The sequence below is a fragment of the Ammodytes marinus genome, assembly GCF_949987685.1.
Source record: "Ammodytes marinus genome assembly, chromosome: 17".
Lineage (NCBI taxonomy): Eukaryota > Metazoa > Chordata > Actinopteri > Uranoscopiformes > Ammodytidae > Ammodytes > Ammodytes marinus.
In genome coordinates this window covers 21,667,591-21,690,199 of record NC_137221.1, presented here as the reverse complement: position 1 = coordinate 21,690,199, position 22,609 = coordinate 21,667,591, and the positions used below count along the sequence as shown (strand labels likewise).

At 41.5% G+C, this 22,609-nt stretch overlaps 1 protein-coding gene across 2 annotated transcripts in view; it reads right to left on the bottom strand.

Moving 5' to 3' along the window:
* Window positions 1-21,331, bottom strand: part of gatad2b (GATA zinc finger domain containing 2B) — a 43,582-nt gene extending 22,251 nt beyond the window's left edge. For both annotated transcript variants that reach the window (XM_080045605.1, XM_080045606.1), the window contains exon 1: window positions 21,229-21,331. The gene's annotated coding sequence lies outside the window, so the exon portion shown is untranslated. The remainder of the gene's footprint in view (window positions 1-21,228) is intronic.
* Between the last annotated feature and the right edge of the window lie 1,278 nt (window positions 21,332-22,609).

Here is a 22,609-nt window from a genome sequence, read left to right as displayed (position 1 = left end):
AGGAACTTTTCAGTATTTTTAAAACAGTCAAATCTTTCCTCTGATGATCATGAATTACCTGTAACAGCAAACAAAACCATCAGTGCAAAGAATGCTGTTTAGATAGTTTTTATAAAAGGCATTATAAATGCATTCGGGTCTGACGCCATTAATCGTGATCCATCCTGCCGTCTCTCATTCATTCGCTTTCAACATGGACATAGACCTTATCGCGAGACACTGGCACCCTGTCACTGGCCGGCACGCGCTGGAAAAGAGCTTTATGACAGCTGGCGTCGTGAAAAAATATCTACCGTCTATTGATAAATATCTATTGTCCAAAGAGCGCTAGTTTACAAAGTTTCTCGTAGCGCCTTTAAGGTACATGGGAATTTTGTCTTGTATGTTTGTGAATGGCCAGTGCCAACATCAAGTTGTGCTGCAGTAAAGGTTAAGCCTGATGCCTCTTTGTGTTGGCATCCTGGCTGCGTCCACAGACTGCTATTCAGATGAATAGGAGGGCTGTGTTTTTTTTCCATTCAGGGCTCAGGTTGGTCTGAACTCTAGTACCTAACAAGCCATAAGATATCTTCTGTTGCCAATCAAGAAGGAAAGGATGGAGGCCTTATCTAAAACACAACAAGCTTTAGTAATGTTTTACTGTTGCTGTACATGAAGCTTGCCGTTAGTTTCATGTCCTTTTTTCAGTTGCAGACAGAGACTAAACCAAAACACTTCAAGGATGAGGGTTGTCATTCATTGTCCAACAGTCTCAACAAAGAGTTATCCAGCACACCTCTCTCTCTCTCTCTCAAGCATCCATATCTCTAGTCTCACCGTCTGCCCTGGCCGAGAGCAGTTTATAGAATCCATAAAATGGCCAAATCCAAGTCAACCCTAATGACATCATCAGGGTTATTTTTGTTGGACCCCATTTTCCCCCTCTCCTCTCTCCGCTGCCCTGTACTCACGTTGCACACACACAGCGCAAACTTCTGTTGAGGCTGTTGTTTAGTGAGTGTACTTTCAAATGTTGTACTGTTACGTTCAATCCGCTGTTACCGACTTAAATAACTACTGAGTTAATGTTAAGCTAGGTTAGCCTGACATTACCTTGCTAACATAATAAACATAGGCATGGGGAGAGAGAGGCGGGGTGGAGGGGTGGGGCAGCTGACCATGTTGGCCGAAAAAGCAGACACACACACTGAGTAGTGGAGTCGGAGCCCGCTCTACTGGATAAATAGCCAAGCAGCACATTATTAGTAAGTCAAACAAAGGCTTTGTATTACGAAAAAATTAAAGTGTTAACATATGCGTTTATTATCCAAAACATTTTGATCAATGATGATTATTCTGATAGGCTATAATCAACCAATTGAATCTGCTAGCAGAGTAATCGGCGGTCAGGCTCTTATCAGCACTAGTATTACATTTTATCAATTGTCAGGTAATCTGAAGATAATTAGTTCGGAAAATACTGAAAAATACCTATTAGTAATTTCCCAGAATGCTACACTTGTTTGAACAGAGGCTTTGAGCCAAAATGGGTTCAACGTACTATCACACATTATTAAAAAAAAATGGGACCCTCTTCAAGGCAAGGAGCTCAACATCAAATGCCCTTATCATGTTGTTGGCACTGTGCATATAATTCCCATTGATATTGATTTACAACAAACTTATTTTTACACAGTAAACTTAGGGCTTTTTAACGCTCCTGTGAAAAAGGCCCCCTTTGTAATTTGTTATACCTTCTTGAGGATTGGGGTCAGAACTCTGGTACAAACCTGGAAGTCTGGTGTCGAACATTTTCAAACAATACCCAGTCCTAATGCCTAAGTGCTTCTCATTATCAGTCAATGTATTAGAGACATTTACAGACAGTCTCAGCTCATCCTCAAATGGATTTGCTTGGGAAAAACTGTTAAAATCCTGTATGTGCATGATGAGCAGGCTGTGTCTTTATTTCTGCTCCGTTTCACCTCAGTTCTGTTATATCGATACAATCAGACTCAATCAACAAGGCAAGATTTAAAAGTCTGAATGTAAAATGGAAACAAAATGGCTGCCAGGGACAAACCCAGCAAGATCCACTAAGATGCATGACGCCTGCAGTCCACATTAACAGCCAGCTTCATATAGAGTAGCATGAGGGCAGCCTGCAGCACTTCTGGCATATAGGTCATGTTAACTGTGGCAGTGCTGGGCTTTGGGCTGTGTACTATCAGGCTGTGCTGAGGTCACACAGGGTGAGCACAGCAGGAAACTCCGTACTCGTACACTGAACGCACACAGCATCCGGCCGTGCTCCAATGTCCACTGGAGTGTCTGTTCACCAGTCACATCTATTTCAAAGTTTTTTTCAGATATGTATTACAGCATAAGCACAGCCTCATTTAACAAATGCATGTTGGCTATATCTTGTTTCCCAGGCCAGTGTGGAGATATGATCTCTCCACCTAGTCCTGGGTCTTCCTCCTCCCAGAGGACGTGCCTGGAACACCTCCCTAGGGAGGCGCTCAAGGAGCATCCTTACCAGATGCCCCAACCACCTCAACTGGTTCTTTCTACCAAAGTAGTACTCTGAGTGTCTCAGGATGACTTAACTTCCCACCCTCATCTCTAAAGCCAGCCACCCCCTGAGAAAACTAATGTACAGTGCTTGTACCCACGATCTAGTTCTCTGGGTCACCACCCTGCCTTAGAATGTGTCAACGGGTCAGTTTTTAAAGTTGACCACACCTCTATGTACTTGCTTGCTACGTCATGACGTCAGTGTTTTTTTTGGCTGAGAATGGCGGTTGCAACAGAATCTGACTGTTGCAGCAGAGTCTGAATTGGTTCAAGCTAAAGGTCCCTATATTCCACCAGCTGCATGTTTGGTCCTTCACTGTAATGCCTTCTTAAGGATTGGTGTCAAAACTCTGGTATGAACTTGGCACTGATGTCAAACTTCTCGTAGCTCCAGCAGTCTGGAGCCATCTGCAGCACAATACACAAGGCTTCAACTGTTACCGGATGCAAAATACTCCATGTTGACGTTTTCATTTATTTTCCGACCTATGGTTTTTGTGCACCCAGGGAATATCACTAAAACTGGTGTTGGTATTGGTATTAATGTAAGAATTATAGAATTCTATAAGAATAATCATAAAATTAAAATTAAATTAATCATTAAAAATTATAATAATATATAAGTGCCAATAAATGTGGGCATTTAAAAAGGACTTCACAAGTTTCTTTTATACTTGAGCGACACAAGCTAATCCAGCAGAAATAGACCTGGTGCGTTAAGATAGCAGAGCTCAGAAAAGAACAGCACACTGGGACTGTCATAGACCCGCTAACTTTGCAACATGTAAGCATGGTCTGAAAACTAGGTTTTAACACAGGTTCTGCCTTGTCTTCAAGGCAGAACCTCAAGACCCAGTGCAGGCAGCTGCAATGATTTGTACATCAGCTGTAATCTTGTGGAGTATGCGGTTCACAATCCTCACATGGAAATTAATGTAATGATGATACAACAATTAAATGTAATTAAATCAACTACGCAAGACAGAATGACAGAGGCAAATAGAAAGGCTGCATGTATGGCTAAGTGAGAGAGACAGTGTGAGCAGAAGAGAGCCGAGCATGGAACTAAACCAGTTATGGGGCCTTTTCATGGATATATTTCACTGACTTATCACTGAGTGTATGAGCTACATGACAGACTGATAGCCAATACTGACAACCAGAGAATAACCTATGCCAGCTGCCTTAAATAAATCGCTCCAACATAGGCAGAAGCAGGTAGAGACGAGCCACCTTCCAGCAGCCTTCTACATGAGAGGGCCAGTAAATGAGGCATTCCATGGTCACAAGTCACAACCTTGGCGGGGTTTTCCACAGTGTTCTGAATCGGGAAAGAAAAGCTATGACAAAATGATCAAACACGGTGTGTCGTACACGTTTAACCGTTTCATATGGGAGGGGGGCGTCTTTTTTTGACAGAGTAAGGGGGGGCGAGAAGGAGAGCAGGGATCGATGAATAAGCCTGTGAGATATCGCTGCTTTGGATTGACGACTAAACAAAACCAATCAGAAGCTGCCTTCCACTATAATGGACAAACATGAGGTCAATTGGCCCGATCCTTTTTAGACCAGGCTCCTCCCCACTGAGATTGGCTGCTCTCACATGATCTAACAACACACCACTCACTGGAGCACATGGACGGCTCCACCTGCTTTTCCATTTCCTTGATGCTGCTGCACCTTTGGGAATAAGGACAGCAGGAATAAGGACATGTGTATGGGTGGTTGAAACTACTTGTCACTTATCATCATACAGTCCTTCAGGATACTACCAGAGGCTCCTTTAGCCAGAGAAGATGGAGAAATGTCCGAGAACCAACCACACGCACGCACGCGCACACGCGCACACGCACACACACACACACACACACACACACACACACACACACACACACACACAGTGACTGTCTGGCTGTAAAGGATGGTGATGATGACAGGGCTGCTGGGAATACGACCAAAATCTGCATATGGCCAGTTTTTGACACTAATGAGGCCAATCAGAATGGCGCCCATAGCAACAGAGTTGTAATTGGTTTGTGTGGAGCAGCTTAGGAGTTGATGGTTTGTGGGATGCAGAGTCAGAGCCAATGGGAGTTTAGAGAGAAAGATGCCTCTGTTTTTTTTTTGGTTTTCTTTTTGTTGGTTGAATTGATTGGAGCATTGACTGCGTACTTAAAGTCTCATCCAGCGGGCCAGGACCGCAGTGTGACAATTAGACACACACGCTTTAACCTGCTGACTGCGGATAAACAGAGGGACGGAAGGCAATAACACACACACCTTCCACCTAGCACTCTAGACACAACGCCGCTCTTTATTTAACTAGACAACAGCTCATTGTGGCCGTTGCTATGACAACCAGTCGTCTATTTTTAAGCCGTGCCACTAATCAATTGGGTGTTCTGCTGTCGCCCCGAGGGTTGGGGGTGTGTGTGTGCGTGTGAGGGTGCTGATGATGGGAGGGGATGCGGGGCAGTGGTATAGGGGCAAAGGGGAGGGGGGGGGGGGGCAGTTGGAGACAAAGAACATTGGAAAAGGAGAGAGAGAGAAAAAGAAGAGGATTCATCTCATTCCAACACACGTCTCTCTCCATCCACATTATTGTCTGAAGGATTCCACACAGACCCAACCACTGAGTGCTGATCATTAGTCTGTTCATCACTTAGGGCTCTCATCATTTTGATTGTTGATTCATCACTTTCTATCAAAATACCAATATTCAGCGTTTACAGCCTCTCCAGTGTGAGGAGCACACCGTTATGTTATGGCATTTTAGTAAGGGTTTGGAGGATAGTTGTTTAACCCTCAACCAATAACAGCAAGGGGGTTAAGCTAAGCCCCTAAAGAAAATGTCCCTTGTTTTTTTTTTCAACCTGGATGCGTCTGTCCGCAGTTTAAACAAAGCTTAACAAAACAGGTAAACTGCGGCACAAACTACAGCCCCCAAAACGACTTGAAGATTAACCATTGAAATGTGGAAGTACAGCAAGCCACTACTCATTTTCTCTGACTATAAGGGAAACTGTGGAACAGTAAGAACACTCGAGTATTCTACTGATTAGTAGTCTTGTGTTAGTTTCCGGTGTCACCGGTCCGGTATTAAACCAGATTAACTTCCTGCCAAACAGCTAAAGCAGCATTTGTCATTATGTGAGATCTGCACGGTACAGGGCAACTGGGCATGGCGTGTGTGTGCAGTGCACCCCCTTGATTGACACCTCACTTGCACCAATAGGAGCTTTCATGTCCTGTCCACAGCCTAGCCAATGACAGTTGGCTTTAGAAGGGCAGGTTTGCACAGTGTGAGTGCGTTCCCAAATCCCATGTAAACTGAAGTAACAATACTATAGAAAAATCGCAATAAGACATTTCTCTTAAACCTCATAGCTTCTCTTTAGCAGGGCAATCATTTAAACAGCACCTTCAAAAGCTGGCAAACTTGGGTGTATCAAAATGTGGAAAATGTGTGCAGCAGTTTCTACAGAATTACAGTTCACATACAATAATGCAGTGAAAACAAGTCGACTGATTTACAGTCTGGTAACTTGATGAATGAAATGAACGTGTGTGGTTAAAAAGTGATCTTATTATTATAAAATACAGGAGTTGATCATATAGCAGTCATATGGATTACTGCGATTCTTTGTGATAAAGTGAGGTCTCTGAAGCATTCACCCAGTGAACCACCCAAAAATATAAATGCAAGAGAGACAAACAAAAAAAAATAAAAAAAAGGGTTTACACAACAATTTGAAGAATGATTCCTTACTGTCACGACAACAGAGGTGTGTGCTTTCCTGTTGCTATGGTACTGCTGCTGTAAATTAACCTCATGTCCCTTTAAAAAAAAAGGCGACAATGTCATTTTCTCAGTTTTCTTTGTTGTTTTTTTTTTTTTATTAGTTTATTTTTCTGCCCAGGGAACAGAGGAATAAGTGAAAAAAAAGGCAGTGAACCAGTCTGAGCCGGTTTGTAACCTCAGGGTATGGAATGATCTCTTAATATGTAGCCGTTAGCGGTCAAGACGTGGAACAGTGAGACAGTCACACACACAGAGAGAGAGAGAGAGAGAGAGAGAGAGAAAGAGGGCCAGGGTGGGAGGTGAGGGGGGAGGAGGAGAGCGGCCCCGGTGTTTTCAGAGCAGAAAGGAGGAAAATCTCTTCCTTTAAGAGCTGGCACTTTGACAAGAAAAGACTGAGTGCACAACTTTCAGACCACAGGGTGGGGCAGACACTGTTTCACCAGCCGAAGAAGAGAAAAAAAAAAAAAAAAAAAAAAAAAAAGCAGCGGGAACATGAGACATTTAGTCCGAGCCAGAGGTAGCACACACGTCTTAAAATGGGGCTGAATATGGCAGCCAGGAGAAGTACCAAATACACAGTACACACAAGAAACAATAAAGCACAATTAGACCATCACACACATTAAAACACAACACTGATATTAACACTACTACAAGCACTACTCTACGCCACTCAAATCCCACAAAGTCAGCGGTGCACCTCTTTTAAATTCCCCCTCGAATCACAATGCATTCTGGGTATTTCAGGAGCAGCTACATCAGTTTTATTAATATATGCTATTTTTGGTACATCCCACCACATGACGAAGGCTAGGCAATCAGACAATAACCAATGATCTGGATACAACTTTTCCCGATAGCAAATAGAAACCTAACAGATGTTTCATTAAAGTTTGATATAATGCCGAGACACTGGGGGAGGGGTGGCGCTAATGCACCTTAACTACTAGTTGTCACAATTAACTTTCACTCAGCAACAATCCTGGACCTGGAAGAAATAATTGGACATTTATCCTATTATCAAATCAACAGCAACTAATATGGACATTTTAATCATGAAAAAGTGTTGAGCTATATTGCCCAGCCCTACACATCACAGGGTTTTTTTTTTAAACGGTAAATTGAGCAATGAATGACTGGGCAGAACATGGGCAGATGTGACCTGAAAAATGAGTTCCTTTTTTCCATTACATGTAACTAAGTCATTTAAACTTAACCATGAAATGTTCTAAATCAGCTGGCTTGTCACTCTTACTTGGGTGAATTAAGAGCAACTTTTCCATTGTGCTACTTTTATTTACATCTTATTATTCATTCATTAATTTATTCACTCAGGCACGTTTCAATTCAAGATAGAGATTCAGAGTTGGCCTCACTTTTTTCAGATGTGTAGTACTATTGGTGTTCAAATATCGTTAGTAGCAATTTTATTTTTGTTTGTTGGCATTTTTGCTTTTATTTGACAGTTTGGAGATGAAATGAGGTAGAGAGGGGAATGACCCGCAGAGAACAACCCGGGCCAGATTTGAACCCGGGTCTACTGCGATGAGGAATGAGCCTTATACCAAATAAGCTTAATACGTAAGATACATGCTTTGAAACAAACTACCTCCTGTTTTTGGTGCATACTTTTGCTTCTAGTTGACTGTTTGTCCTAGATGTTCATGCCAAAATGTCAGTTTTTGATACCTGGTGCTGCAGACATATTGGGCTCTAGAGTCTGTATAAATAAAGTCCTGAGCCTTAGTTAACAACACCCACTCCTTATGATAACATACTGGAAGCTGGTAACAAGCGGTGCAGCAAAAATAATGTTACATCATGTCAAATAAACGTGATGACCTGAAGTAGTTTTTACAACTGAGAGAGAGAAGTGGCTCTAGGTGGGGAAACATACTATTAAGATGCTTTTGTAGACACTATAACAGAATATATTGCAGTTTTAGGACGTGCATTCTTAACTAGTGGGTACAGGGTTAATATATACGAAATGCAAAAAAAGCTAAAATAAATACAAAGTGATGAATTGAGTATCTGAAGGCAGTATCAACAAAGAGCTGCTAGTTTACTGGGTGCTCCTCCATAACAGAACAGAGAAGACACAACAATCTCGAACTTAGGGGGCGCCTTTAGCTCAGTTGGTAAGGCGTCCCCCTCCCGGGCCGGGCCCAGCAGCAGACCCGGGTTCGATTCCCACCCGCGGTCGTTCTCTGCATGTCACTCCCCTCTCTGCCCCATTTCACCTCTGTCTCTCTGCACTATCAATAAAGCATAAAAATGCCCAAAAAATATCTTAAAAAAAAAAAAAAAAACAATCTCTAACTTCAGTCCAGGGCAGGCTGCCTTGTGCATTTACTCATTTGTGAGAACGGCTTTATCAAATTGACAGCGTGAATGACTGCATTGGTGTGTGTAGCAGTTAGATAGGAGATATTTTGACACCTGCCAGGCTCCATCATTTCAAGTACTTCCTGACACATCTATAAACTATTTTAAAGCCACTATGAATGACTTGTACATGTGTAAGAACGCTACGGAAGTGCTAAACATAGGTAGGGGCTAAAATAAAGTGCCATTGCTTGAGAAAGGGATTTCAAACTACCACTGTATATTTTGGTGTGCTCTATAGCTTGTTCTCCTTTTAAAAAAGAAACATTTCTTCTTCAGCTTTTTTGCACTATATGTTTGACTCCAGTCAATATGCAGATTAATAACACCCACTGCACATACTCTGTATACCAACTGGCCTTTCTTCAGTATCTGAGACCCCGTTTCCACTTGGCATTAACATCTGACTTTTGTAATCGGATCACATGAATAAAGCTTTAACTACAGGTGAAAACACTCAAGACGCATTGAGATCGGATCACAAAAACCACATTCGGAGGTGGTTTACGTCCGTTGTGACTATTGTGTCCGCATTCATTTGGTAGTGGAAACACCAATGTGACTTTTGTCCACATTAGGGACCTCCTACTCAACTGCTGCCCCCTGCCTGAGCAGAAATACGTTGAAAATGCATCACTGGCGTTCATGCAGCTTTTATAGAAGCCTCATGAACGTTAGTTGTATCCGCCAGTATTGCAAATGACAAGCTTTCTGTCCTCTGTTTTCATTTCACTGCGTACATCTGAAAACACGGAAATCGCTGCTATTGACTGGAGAGCTGCAAGGCAACGACTTCCTGTTCTTATCTGCTTAAGAATAAAAGTCAACTCGCGTTTGGCTAGTAACAGGCTTCTAATGTGAAGGCGCACAGGAAATATTCTGTTCGCATGCAGTATCTTAACTGCATATAAAGCCGTGTACTGGTGGTGGTGACAAGAGTGTAGCAGACGTTAGAAAAGCCGCCCGGCAAACACACATCTTTCACCAGCCAAAGAGGCTTAATAACTTACTCGCCTATAGTTTTTATTTTTATATATTATCTATGATATTTCCCCCATTTGGCGAATGTAGAGCCCTCTAAGCAGTGTTGTGCATCGCTCCGCCTTGTCTAAATGAGACAGTAGCCTATCTCGTCAACCTAGACTGGTAATTATCTTTGCATGTAATGCATTTTAATAGCAAATGCGATTAAAACTGTGGCACTGTACAGCCCTGTGTAGGGCTGGGCGATATGACGATATCATATCGTGGACGATATGAAAGGGTCTACCGGGAGAGATTTGGCCATACCGTTTATATCGCGGAGAAAAAAATGTGGCGGGAGCATATATGGAGCGTATATGGAGCGGGAGGCAGCTGTCCCTCCGAGTCCCTATAGTTACACTGCAGTTACACCGCCGCGCCACACGGGGGCTCTGCAGCAGAGTTCTGGGCTGCAATACAGCTTCTCTAACCGCAACAGAAGAAGCCTCATCTGTTGCTCTAGCTGTCTAGCTCATGGTCTAGCTTCGGTGCGCCGTCACTAAAGTTAACAAACCAACTCCGTGTCACGGTGGCAGAGCAGCTTTTAACGGTCAAAAATGTCATCGGGCAAAGGAAACTTGCTTGCTGCTTCAGCGTGCTGTTGCCGTGACGCAGAGTTGGCTTGTTTTAACCCGCAAACTACATGGGTTAGCTCTCGTGAGCTAGCTGGCTAATAATGACATCTTTAGCCTACTCGGGGCTTCACCCCGTGCTGTTATTGTTGGAGACAGCCAGCAAGGCTGGTTTTATGTAACTTTAAAACATGTCAAACTTGAAAATATTATTTGTGTTGAAGCTGGAGTTAAAGTATTACCAGACATTTGCTCATTAGTTAATTTTGACAGCTTTTTTAAATGAAGATGAGCAAATACTGCAGGGAAATTCAAGTCTTTCATTATTTTGATATAGGCTACTATCAATTGGAAAATGTAGGCTCTTTGGTTGATGCTGTCATTTTTATTTTGCGCTGACTGACTAAAGCCAGACTGGCGTGGTATTTTGCACCAGTTTTTCTTTTGTATGGAAATTTAAGTTCCAAGCAAAAATTAAAATAATCTAATGTGATTAAAGTTCAGTACGGTTATTGTAATCCATTGAATTTTAAGGAAAAATACTATATCGTGATCCATATCGTGATATAAAATTACCTATATCGTGGTATAAGATTTGGTCCATATCGCCCAGCCCTACCTGTATGTTTACTTGTTTGAACCCCACCGGTTAAAAACACCAATGCAAACGGAAATGATGGACATGTTGATTTACAGCGCGGTTAAATGGAATCGGATCACAAGTAGACAAAGAAGTCACATTTGAAAATACAAGAACACACGGACTGAGAGCTGGCCACTTGTAACCAGTAGGGATGGGCATTTTAAGAAATTCAATTGATCGATCGGGAAAATTAACGAGCAATTATCGATTAATCGTTATCTTTTTTTACATATTAAAAAATGCCAACAGAACATCCAAAATACAGCGTTTTTACCATAGACTACAAGAGGTTTTTACTCAATTACATCTTTATTCCAAGATCTTCTAGGCAAACAAATCTATTAAGACAAGGCAACTTTTTAAAATAAAATAATAAAATGCGGCGCTGATTAAAGCCCGAGGCTATGAGCCAACAAGGAGCCAATGCTACGATACCTTTTAAAGTTTTAACAATATGCGCCTCCTAGGATGCTGCCAAAGACTGCATAAGGGCACGGCACGTTTCTCTGAGTGGTAAAGGACCTAACGTCACTTCATCTAATAAACAAAATGTGCAAATGAGTTCCCTGATGAAGGCGAAGTAGGAAAGCATATACGCTAAAGTTAGCCGCTAATGCTAGCGGCGCTAACGTGACACGTTAAACGGGGTCGGATGTAGGCTTCAATGTACAAGTGGTTGGTACATAATTCGGTTTGTTTAAGTGTTGTACTTATACAAGGTTTCACAATGCTTAATGAACTTAGTTATTTTCGGTTCTAAAGCTGTCCGGTCCGATGCCAAACTTCGCCTTAACTTCTTCCTGTTTAAGTTTTGCCATCTACGGCAGCTCGCAGGCTGCTGCCTGAGCCTGTTCTGTTGTCTCCTACTACTAGTTAAGTATCTCCCCCTGCTGGTAGGATGTTTAATTGCTGCCCATTCAGTCTTTGGTGCTGCCACATAGTGAAACTCATTGCTGTGCTGCCGGACTCACACTGCGCAACACAAAGGCTATATGATCGATAACAATTTCACGTGATCGACAATATTCTTAACGAGCAATGATCGATTAATTGATTAATTATGCCCATCCCTAGTAACCAGATTCAAAAAGTCAAATGTTAATCCCAGGTGGAAACAGGGTCTTAGTCCTGTAATACTGATCAAACCCCTTTAACAAAGAGATCATCCATCAGTATGTCATTTGGAAAGATTCCATTGTGTAACACACTGCAGAAGAAATGCTTCATATGCTTCACATGCTGATCCTGGCTGTGTGTGTGTGTGTGTGTGTGTGTGTGTGTGTGTGTGTACAGTAAGCATTAGAACAATTGCATTCACACAAGTTGACTGCATGGGGTGACCTTGTGCAAGCACCTGGCTAAATGCAGCACAGCAATGCAGCAATGATCTGCAGCACACGGCTTATTCACTGGCTGGATTAGTCACAACTGCACTGTCTACCACTGAGTGAGTGCTGTGCTGCTGGGCCATTTCTCTAAAAAACTAATGACAAAACCTAGAAGTGGATCTTGCCCCATTCCCCTTTCATTTGACAACAGTGAGCACCCTTCCACCACTCACAGCTTTATTGGTTCATTCACACTACGTCATTAGTGCCACGTTGCAGGTATGAACCACACCCACCCACTCTGAAATATTTGATTCAAATGAAGAACTGACGATGCAGATGTGTCACACTGATGGGATACAGGCACTCAATCAAACTTTACGGTGACATGGCAGGATTTCAGGTTAATGCGTATGGAAATGACTTCCAAGTTTTATAAAAGTATTATGATGACATGATCTCATATTAAATCGTCATGGGCATGAGGATAACATTTTAAAAAAAGAACATACGAATAATAAAAGGAAACCATTAGCTATTTACCTTGGTGGCAAGAACTGATATAGGGTCTGCGCACGTACCAAATTTTTTGGTAGAAATCTACCTAAATGAACCCAAATTGGGATAAGCCTCTTTTGGTAGCCCAATTAAAATGACGCCATGCTTTCAGACATTCTGTGTGTTACCATTAAGTGTTTGCGCCAGGATTTTTTTTAGATACCCCGTAATATTGTGTAACTTTTAAAACTAGAATGAATCAATCTGGGGTACTTTGAGGCTAAATGTGATTACTAGTGCTGTCTAGTACTATTTTCTGGAATAATTAGTAGACAATTGGTTTGTGACATGAAAGCTATTGAAGTAAATTTGATTGTTTTTCATTAAAATATTTTTGGAAATAAATAAATTACACATTTACCCAGGGGGCAAAGTGATTTTATGGACATGGAGCGTTGTAAAAGGTTGTTCACCAAAAATGACATCTAGGACCTTCCATGATTACAACCTGGGTGGACAACCTTGTCAACAAGCTGCTGGAAAGCTACAGGGGGCCGACATAGCAAATCAGAACCACTGTTTAAGTGAATGGGGGTGAATGGGGATGGGCTAATGGGGAATTTTTTAAACTTATAGATATCATTATGAGACTTTGCCAGTTGATTACTGACATTAAAACAAAAACTTTTTGTATTACAGTATTTTCCAAAATGTTTAAGTAAATATGAAAAATCATCAATATCTTACTAATGATGCGAAAATGTGCATATCTGCAAAGCCCCAAAATCTAGATATTGGAAGAAAACCAAGTCAATTTGTTTTTAAATTTTGAAAACAAAACAAGTGTCCAACTGCCTGAAGCCTTTCCTAATCACAGTTCAAATTTGATCAATAACCCATAGAAAATAAATTTTTTACACAGTTACATTTCATGTGCTATGGACCAAAAGTGTCCTTTTGGAGTCTCCAGCTGGTATTTTAGGAAACGGCTAGACATTCCCTTGGAAAAAACAGTGTAAAAAATTCATTTTCTATGGGTTATTGATCAAATTTGAACTGTGATTAGGAAAGGCTTCAGGCAGTTGGACACTTGTTTTGTTTTCAAAATTTAAAAATAAATTGACTTTGTTTTTGTCCAACATCTAGATTTTGGGGCTTTGCAGATATGCAAATGTACGCATCATTAGTAAGATATTGACGATTTTACATATTTATTCAAACCTTTTGGAAAATACTGTAATACAAAAAGTTGTTGTTTTAATGTCAGTAATCAACTTGCAAAGTTTCATAATGATATAAATACGTTTAAAAAATTCCCTATTAGCCCACCCCCATTCGCTTAAACAGTGGTTCTGATTTGCTCTATGTCGGCCCGCTGTAGCTTTCCAGCAGCTTGTTGACAAGGTTGTCCACCCAGGTTGGGATCCTGGAAGGTCCTGGATATAATTTCTGGTGAACAACCTTTTACAACGCTCCATGTCTGTTTTTAAAAAAAAAAGGGGTTTTGCCCCCTAGGTAATTATCATGCTTATCAATCAAAATAAGTATGAAAACATGAATGCAAATTGAGTTAACCGTCCTCCTGCTGCGTCCTCGCTGATGAAGGTCTGTTGAATATCCAACTCAAGACCAACTTCACCGCCAGACAGTTTCTTTCAGCAGCTCTGCCTCACACAACCTCGGTCCTTCGCTGTTGGGAGATGCGCACAAGCAGCGGCCAGTATATGAGACAGGAGAGGTTGCTTGTAGCGGGCGCGTACACAGTGGAGGAGGGAGGGGCTGCTTGACTGGTTGAAGGTGAGATACTTCGCTGAAGCATAGGCAACGGCTCAGTGATCCAAACACAGCCTTTAAGATCTGAGGGTGCCAGTCTCACATATGTGAAATTGAAAGACTATTGTTATGGTCCGTGAGTGATGTTACAATCAGTAAATCCGTTCAGATGTTTTCCTCACCTCCGCACTCATAGAAAAATGACTCCAGTGATGAAATAAATCCGTGTCATCATAACCATTTAAAATGTTGAAGTCAAGTATTATTATTCTGCAGGGCAGGATTACTCTCCTACCGTAATTATCGGCCAGCAAACCTTGCGACTCCCTGGGCGACATTCCCCGGGAAACACACTGGAACACACTGTGACTGCGCTGGTCCAGAGAATACACATAGCCTTTAAATGGCATAGCCAGACCGATTACTTGGTTCTGTTTTTGTGGGCCAACTTCTGAAAATACTTTTACACAAGATGTCATCCTGCCATCATTTCTGCTTTGCTTTTTTCTGGGGTCTTGAGGAATATTTTTCTGTCGAGAAATGGACGTACTGTTGAACAGGGAAACTGAACTGAGAACTCATTGACAGACACCACCAAACCTGTCTGTAAAACACGTTTTAAATCCACCGTCCAAGGAGTCGACAGACATGCTGACGACCTGGTCAAACTATTAAAAGACGACAGGTTAGAGAATGTGGTAGATTACATAAATCACCTCAAATATATTACAAACCAGAGTTTATTTTGTGACTACTTAACTGTTTTCACCAACCAAACATACAGGTGAAACTCGAAAAATTTGAATATCGTGCAAAAGTTCATTTATTTCAGTAATTCAACTTAAAAGGTGAAAATAATATATTATATAGATTCATTTCATGCAAAGTGAGAAATTTAAAGCCTTTATTTGTTATAATTTTGATGAGTAAGGCTTACAGTTTATGAAAACCCCATATTCAAAATCTCAGAAAATTTAAATATTACAAGGGATTTTAAATACAGAAATGTTGGCCCCCTATAAAGTATAATCATGCCCATGTTTGGGCCCCTTTTGCATGAATTCTTGCCTCAAATCGAATTAATTTTCCATGATATTCTAATAATATGAGTTGCACACCAATTGTGGTCCAGCATTATACTAGGTATTCACATAGTCTTGTTTATCTCCATTTGGATATGTGTAGAAATATATATGTGAGAAACGGACGTAGATTTTTTTTGCATGATCTTTAAAGAATACTAGTGGTATTGAAAGTTGTAAGTAATGAAAATGAAGCATATTCTCTTATGTTTATTGATAAGCATAACATGCTCTTGTAAAAGGTTCAGCTAAAAAATAAGCTGCAAGTTCTAAAAACCCAGTGAACACTACCTGCTCAGCAGCAAACAGACAGTTAGCGACTAGCTGGTACACACATGGAGCAGCTAAAGAGAGAATAGCCAAGCCATCATCATTAATGTGATTAGTAACATATGTGCTTTTTCCAACGATGACAAGTCCAAATGTCTGCTTTGAAAAAGGGCTATGGAGACCAGGAGGAAATAATGAAACCACAGCAATCCCAACACAGCTACACATTTTAATACATCTTCTATTGGAAAGCCACCACAGCATCCTGCAGCCTCAGTCAACACCATTACAAACGCTGACCCTCCTCACTGAGTAACAGTTGGTCTGCATGAATAAACTTCTTGGTCAGCACAAAAGTTTGAAATACAGCAGGCTGGAACCGCAACAAACAAGCAGCCACTGTGAGCTGCTTTGGTAAATAGATTCAAGTGTCAGGACAATACAGCCTTGAACGCCTCGTTTCTACATACGTATTTTAAACGGATTCGAGTCCATCCATTCCTATGTGAATCGCTGTGATATCCCATGTGCCTGCGAAACTCCAGACGTCGGGAATGCCATTTCAGTATTTTCTAACAAAAGGAACTTTTGGGGTGGATTTTGGAGAGGCCGTATGACAGTTTGCTAAACCTAGCTAACATGCTATTTCCTTCCATTCCGTTAACGTTGCTTGTCAAGTCAGTTATATTATAAAAAATGACTAGTTTATCTAGTTTCAATAATCTCAACTATGAAGCCAAAACATCAGGACTGTGGATGTGTCATCTGTTGCTGTCAGTATATTACCAGACTTGTTTGCCTTATCTTGACAGTTCCTTCAGAAACACCGGCAGCTATGGTTACTTCCTCCTGAGTTTAGTTCCTGGGGCTCCTTAAGTGCCTGGAACTACTTGGTGAAACAATGCCAATGAAAATGACACCTAGTGGAAATAAGTTTCCAATTGACTTAACCTGCATGTCTTACAACTTTTAGGAGAGCACCAGAACACCCTGGAGAGTCCAAAACACTGTGTACTTGCACTACTTTTGTGTTTATTTGTGTCTCAGGTGTTGTTCCTTCACTTGTGTTTTTCTTCTACTACATTGCATTGTTGAGAGGGGCCTGGGACTTAAAAATTGCATTGCCAATGACTGCTGCTGTAATTGTTGTGCATATGACAAATAAACCATCTTGAACTGACTGGAAGATTGAGCCAAAATGTGTGAAAGCTGATCAAAGAGATTGGTCTCAATTGCATCTCATAGTGTAAATGTTCTAAAGACTATAACTCTTTAAGGGGCGCTCCGGTGGCGTAGTGAGTAGAGTGCGTACCATATTGGCTCCAGCCTTCGTTGCAGTGGTCGCGGGTTCGAATCCGACCCGTGGACCTTTACTGCAGGTCATCCCCTCTCTCTCTCTGTCTCCCCATTTCAACTATGTACTATCTAATAAAGCTTGAAAATGCAAAAAAAAAAAAAAAGACTATAACTCTTTAAGACATAGGTCCAGACAGACTACACAGTTTCCTCCTTAAAAAGAATATGTTTCAAAATGATAAGGACTTGATTAAAGGCATAGGTAGGTTACCAACATTCACACAAAACACCCACTCTCAACATCCACACAACTTGGCTTATTTGAAACCGGCTTCTTTAGTAAAACAAACCATGCTAATTTAAAAGGGTTCGGAGGATATCTTGAAATGTCAATTATTAAGACAATGATGGGTCATTTTTTAAATCATGAAGATCTCTTTGATTCAGCACCATTCATCTTCATTTGCCACCGTCTCGCTTTAGAGAAACCATCACCGAAGCCAGTGAGATATTGACTCTTTCTTCTTAGCAAGATTCACGTTGTGCTTCGGTGGGCTCTTCTTATGTTAGTCCCCAGCCACCTAAATAATGTTCAATTCTAGAGTCAACATTGAAGTGAACTTAGGTCACACAACGTGTCATGTAAACTTGACATGTCTGAAAATGTTTTTGTGTCCACAATGGATCCCACCACCTGGTTTCTCTATAAAGCCAACGTGGCCCTCTGTGCTCCTCCTCAAACACATTCATCTGTTGTATAGAATCAGGCACTGATTGTATTTGCGTATAGGCCCATACTCTCGACACACCAGAATTTTAAAAAAGATCTGCAAGTGAATGTTGGGGGTATGATGTCAACATTGAACCTTTGTTAAGTCCTACCCCCAGGGTCTTTTTCTGGGGTGATCAAAGTTCCAGGAACTATGGTTTAGAAACTTTAGACCCTGGTTCCTGCGGTGGAAACACACAGAGTTCCTCCAAAGGTTCTTAGTTCCAAGCGAAGGGGCTGCTATAGGTAAAGAGGAGAACTCCTGTTGATCTCTATTTCATACAGATCTATAACTTCATTGTAAACATTCTATAGCTTAGCTGGATAAAGCTGGCAGTCGTCTGCTTCTACAGGATTTAGAAAGGTTTTCTCACACAAAATGTGATAACAGCTGCGGGTTTGTTTGCTTGCCAGGCAACTGTCAATCAAATCTGATCAAACCTCACCTACACATAACCATGACTTTTTAAAGCTATATAGCGAATATTTAAACATATACTCGATACTTTTAATTTAAATACTCATATACTTCATATATCTATGAATGTTTTTTTATCTGATTGTAAACTGCCAATGTTGACTTAGATATGAAACATTAAATACTTCTACAGAAATGCTGATTTCCCTGAAATAACAATATGATTTTGAATTTGATCCAATACTATATAATAATAATAATAATAATAATAATAATAATAATAATAATAATAATAATAATAATAATAATAATAATAATAATAATAATAATAATAATAATAATAATAATAATAATAATAACATAATTTAATAACAAATAACAAAAGAGAAACAAAATTGCACTCAACAGAAAATGTATTAAATCAATCATTGTAGACAAAGAAAAAAATGTGTATTGTCTATGCTACTTGGCATTTCCTGGCATTGGCTCTGTAAAATATTGCCCTAAGGGACTTCTGGATATCTTTCCAGCCAATATTTGTGTTAAAAAAAATGTAAAAGCGCTAACATTGCTCTAAACAGCAGCCACACTGACGAGGCTGCCTGCATTCTCTGCAGACATTATTTCTTTGTTTAATCGGCTGGTGAGCGCAGATATCAGCCCAACGACCATTATCTCAAAATGTCTAACATAAACGGCCTGAGCGATGAATCAGTCCATCTCTAATCCCAATAATCAATACAAGTACTGGCCTCATGAATCCAGCATTAGTGCAGCTATACTACATATACTAAGGTTTACTAGCAGTGTTTTACTAAAGCGCAACTTGACAGGCATGCAGGTAACATGCAGCAGGATGTCAGAGATGTTCATACTGACAGATGAATGCAGTGGTAGGTAGAGTGTGTGTGCAGTGATAATGCAGCTCTATACCATAGTAATATCTAATGAGCACATACAGTTTAACATCCTTTCAGAAGCTATTCCGTCTGCACTGTTTATTAATTCATCATAATCTGTATTATTTCAAAAAGGACCAGCTAATTCAAGTCTTAAAGACATCATCCCTAATTGCACTGATTGCATACATCCTAAAACAGTGTATCGATCGATAGGTAGTGTATGAAATGTGTGAGAACAGTATGGCAGCCTTCGTCTGTATGCTAGCTGGGCTGCCAGGGGAAACAGGGAGAGAGGAAGGACTCCATCATTGAGAATATACTACAGTTCATTCACACACTCTCTTCAACAGCAAGGACCATTCATTCATACAGACCCACTATCACTATGTGAGTGAGTGAGTGGAGGGGCTGAGAGTGGATCAAGGTCTGCCAACGTTTGTCTCACCGAGCAAAAAAGGGCTGTGGATCTACTTCTCCTTCCTACTTCTCCTCAGATGAACATGCGTGAAGTGAGCAGCACGACTGGAGACAACTCTGGTTGAGAGGGACACACCGAACACACACCGCTGAGGACAGTCAAAGGGCTGCATGTTCCACCATGAAAAGTGACAACGCAAATGGCAAATCCCTTTTTCTGCTGTCTGTCAACTTTTCTTTTTCGTCTGACAATAATATTTTGTTTAAAAAAAATATGCCCTAGCTTTCCTTATCCAAAGTTGGTGTAGTAGGCTAAATTACAAAAATGACAACAGACTTACACATGTTAACCTGGAACTTAAAGCAACTCAGTCCTTGTACACCTCTTGCCACATTAAAATTATCTGACTTGTACACCCAATTTCACCAGTCTCCATCCTAAAGACAGAACATATTCACTAATAGATGTACAATAGGCTACAATGAAAAAAAAAATTAAAAAGTGACAGCAGTCATATCATGTGAATCCATCATGTTGTTGTGACTCATGTAAAACGTTGAGGAAACAGTGCAGGAGGAGGAGAAGACACCAATTCTGGTCAACAACAAGACACAGAAATGAGCCAGTGTACACTGCAGAATAATAGGCAGCACGCATTAAATATTGATTCCACGTTATGGTGTCTAACGTCATCTTGACATCCAGCTCCGTTAATGTGCCCGTTATAGGAAACAATCAGCGTCTCGGCCTTTAAAAAGCCTCACACTAGCCCTAAACAGTCAAAATGTTGCCTGTGCTGTCAGGCGCCAGGGCAGCCATTTAGGTGCATATGGAGCCAGTTGAGTCTCTACGTAAATGGCTGATGCATTTCGATTTTTTTTTCTTCTTCCTAATTGCTGAGAGCCATCAGCCTACCCCCGGCCTCCTCCTAGCGCCTTTTAATCCACCACTTCATACACATTCGCTTCAATAATACAACCGTTCTCACACATCTCATCTCCTTCACTGTTGCTCTTTAAATAAGCATTAAGTATTTTGGAGGAGCCCTGGCTTCTTTTCCTCCAGTCTGAGTTAACCCCTAGAGACTCGGGATCAAACAATGAAACGGTTTGGAGGCATTCCGCACAACAACGTTTCCCCCATCACAATGAAATCACAACATGTCCGTTAACAGCTCGGTTATTAGCTTAACACAACCTAGCAGGTAGCGTTTAAATGTCAGTTTATGTTTCGGCTAAGACTTCCAGACATTCAAATGTAAATGAACGGTTCGAGGCGACGGGCTGCTGGTCGCCAACATGTCAGCCTGCATCAATAAATAGCAAAGCAAAGCCGCTCTATTGTCTACGAGCCGCGTATCAACCGGTAGGGTAAACGACACAACAGCTAACCGTTCCCGTCTCAACAACACGAATCCCGCCGCTGACATTTCAAACCCACTCCCGCCGGCCGGAGCCAGAGCCAGGCCTCGCGCTCATCCTCGGACTCACCTGTGTGTCGTTCCGCCTCGGTGTGTACCGTCTCCGGGTTCACGGTCCGGTCCTGACGCGCAGCAGCAGCGGGCTCCTCACCACCAGTCCCCGGCACCGGCAGGCAACACTGAGCCGCTCATTGGGCCTCTGCACACGCTCGCCCCCTCGCTGAGGCCAGACACAGCGCTCATTGGTCAGACGGCCGCTCCGTGAAGCCCAGACAAGCAGCTCATTGGCTGTTTCTTTTTTTCCCCAAGCAGAGCCAGACAGAGAGCTGATTGGTCCTCCGACCCTCATCGATGGGAGCCGTCAGGCAGCTGATTGGTCGTTCATTTCCGCGGCGGAGAACAGAGAGAGACCCGATTGGTTGATAGTAATGTTGTTGTCTGTGTCTGGGATGGAGAGCCATGTTAACTCCAATGGGGCTAAAGAAACAATGTCTTCATTTACGTTCATGAAAGGAAGGGGGTTGTTGTAAATTCTTTAACATAGGGCAAAGCTGTTTCCTTGTCAAGCGTCAGGTTTATAGAGAAAAATGGTTTTACATTTTATTTTATTTAGGCTAGCCTATTTATTAATCGGAGTAATGAGTTATTGTTATTGCCTGCTGGGTTCCTTACAGGTTTCTATGCACGCATATGTGCATGACAAAGAGCCTAGACAGGGCAGCACGGGCAGCACTGACGGCAGCAGTGCGGATGGGTGCTAGGAAACAGCCCTTCGTCGGCTACTGACTGCACGCCGCCTGTCCTAATGTTGTGACAAAGGAAACTTCCGCCTGCAGTGTCATGCACGTGAGATGTGCCACGCTTCACACATAGGGTAACCTACTGTCAGGGATAGGGGAAGAATGTCAGCACTGATCAGCTGTAGTCTAGGCTACAAAACTGCAGGCACTAGCCTACTGTAAAGCAGCAGGTGACAGCCAGGTGAAAGCGAGGGAATCCGTTCTCCTCTTTTAACCTAGTTTCTTCCGATATGTAGCTAGAGATGATACACAATGTGAATGGAATGAGAACGTGTTGGAATGATGTAAGCGCGGATTGCGATGAATGCGGTGGACGTTATCAATGCGGGTCTGCCTCAGTGATCAATGTTAGCTTTACTATTATAGTCGCTCATTGAAATATACACAGAAGACTATATCCTAAAAGCCTATTTTTCAAGAGGTAAAAAAAACGGTAAATGGTCAATTTAAAATTAGTCGTCACATAGGCTAGATGCTGCCACCTGTGAAGGGACAATAGAGAGCCATCACTAATCGCTTATGTGGGTGGACTTGTTGACCTACTTACCGTGATTTTAATTATTTAGCATCTAATTAACATATTATTATTTTCTTCTTCCAGCTTTTATGTGCAACCCCTTCTTTGTGTCAATTAGGCCAATAGGAGTCGAT